We start from the raw sequence: 1,949 nt of genomic DNA, 5'->3' as shown, positions 1-1,949 counted from the left end.
CACACGTTGGAGTGAGTGCAGAGTAGATTCACTGAAGTATTAAGTAAAAGGATAGGTTGTACAGACTTTGTTTACATTCCCTTGAATATAGAAGATTAATGGGCATCTATTTAGGGTGCTTGTTCTGCAGCACTGGATGAGTAGAAATATTGGAAAGACTGAAGCCACTGTTTTCAGTCCCCACCACAATGTCTGATTCACATCCATGGCCTCCTATTTGACCACAAGATCAATTCATACCCCTTACTTGCTCCATCACCAAACCACCAACTTCCACCTCATTAACATCGCTCGTCTCTGTCCTGCCTTGGCTCGTCTGCTGAAACCACCATTAAATGCAACTTTTAAAAAAAAAAAAGAGTTGACTATGCCAATGTTCCCCTGACCTTGGCTCTCATTTCTTACCCCGTCAGTTTGTACCCTTCCTCAACGTGACCTCATCAGAAACATTGTTGCCCATTTTTAACTAGCACCAAGTCCCACTCCCCCTATCACCGCTCTGCTGGCTGATGTACATTTTCTCCTGGTCCAGCAAGTGGTCATCCTCGTTTTCAAACCCTTCTGTGGCCTATCCTCCCTCTTCCAGCCCTACAACCCTTCCAAAGCCTCGGCGCTGCTCCAATTTTGCCCTCCTGTGCAGCCATGATTTTGATTGCTCCACCATTGGCAGCCACCTTTCAGCTGCCTAGGCCCTAAGCTCTGGAAGGCCCTCCCTAAACGTTTCCTCACCTCAAGCAACAATAATCGGTAATCACTCAGACAGAGTCTGCCACCAGAACAGGCAATGGATTACCCTGTAGCAGGTGTAGGGTCAGAAGCAGGGACACAGCCTGGAGCTTAAGAATGCACTGTTTTTTATCAAAATCCACTCTCTGCTACATTAATGGAGTGATCTCCTAGATGTGGTTCAATATTGTTTGATAACTCTCCTTGGGACATATTAGTACTTTACAGACACTGGGCGGGATTCTTCAGCCTCCCAGCTGAGTGTTTCCCAGTGGCGCACCGTTCGCTGGCAGTGGGATTCTATGGTCCCCTCGCTATCGATGGGATTTCCCATTGAAGTCACCCTATGCCGCCGGCAAACCCGTGGGGGATTGGGGGGGCGGGGGGTGCGCTGCCGGTGGGACCGGAGAATGAACGGCCAGAGAACTCCTGTCACTATATAAATTAAAGTTGTTGTTTCAGGTAGTAACAGGTATAATAAAAGTTAGAAATAAATAAACTATTTCCTCGGCTGGATGAGTCCAGAAACAAAAAAGGGGGGGCGAATCAATTAGTTGAAGTCCTGGACAGGAAGGCCATGACCAACATTCATATTTCACCACCAACTGAGGCCTTTAAGTAGCCAATTAGTGACGAGTAAAGGGGCTCAACCTTCCGCCGCTTGTATTAACCCAGTTACAGGTGGCCTGTCGCCATGCATCGTTCACTACAGGTAAACCCGTGCAGCTATTTGTCACCTCAGCAGGAGGTATGGGGGTACGGAGTCTCAATCAAAGACACTCAGTGCCTGATTGAGAATCTGGGAATTGGGAAAGGGGGCCCCGTCGAGATTCCCTCCGCTGCCCTTGCTACAACTCCTCTGCACCCCTCTCCCCCTCCATGTGAGACCTCCCCCACCCATTAACATTACTCACCTGTGGCCTGGGTAGCTCCCCAACCCTGTGCTTGTCCTTCTGGCAGCAGCCACAGTCTCCCAGTGGCACTGCTGAGCGCAAGAGCTGCTGGGGTCTCTGATAAGTTGGCATCTTAGGAGGCAAGGCTTCTCAGGCCTCGCTTCCAGGAGAAGGCTTCACTACTGCCTGATTGGGTTGAGGTTCCAGGTGAGTGGCAGACAAGACCCCCCCCCCCCCCCCAGATTCCACCCATAAAAACAGGCGTGTTAATGTGTAATCATTCACCCATATAAACGATAGGTATAAAATAAATTCCCAAATGAGCCTGAA

This window comes from Scyliorhinus torazame, chromosome 12, assembly GCF_047496885.1.
Source record: "Scyliorhinus torazame isolate Kashiwa2021f chromosome 12, sScyTor2.1, whole genome shotgun sequence".
Classification (NCBI taxonomy): Eukaryota; Metazoa; Chordata; class Chondrichthyes; order Carcharhiniformes; family Scyliorhinidae; genus Scyliorhinus; species Scyliorhinus torazame.
This window is presented reverse-complemented; position numbering follows the sequence as displayed.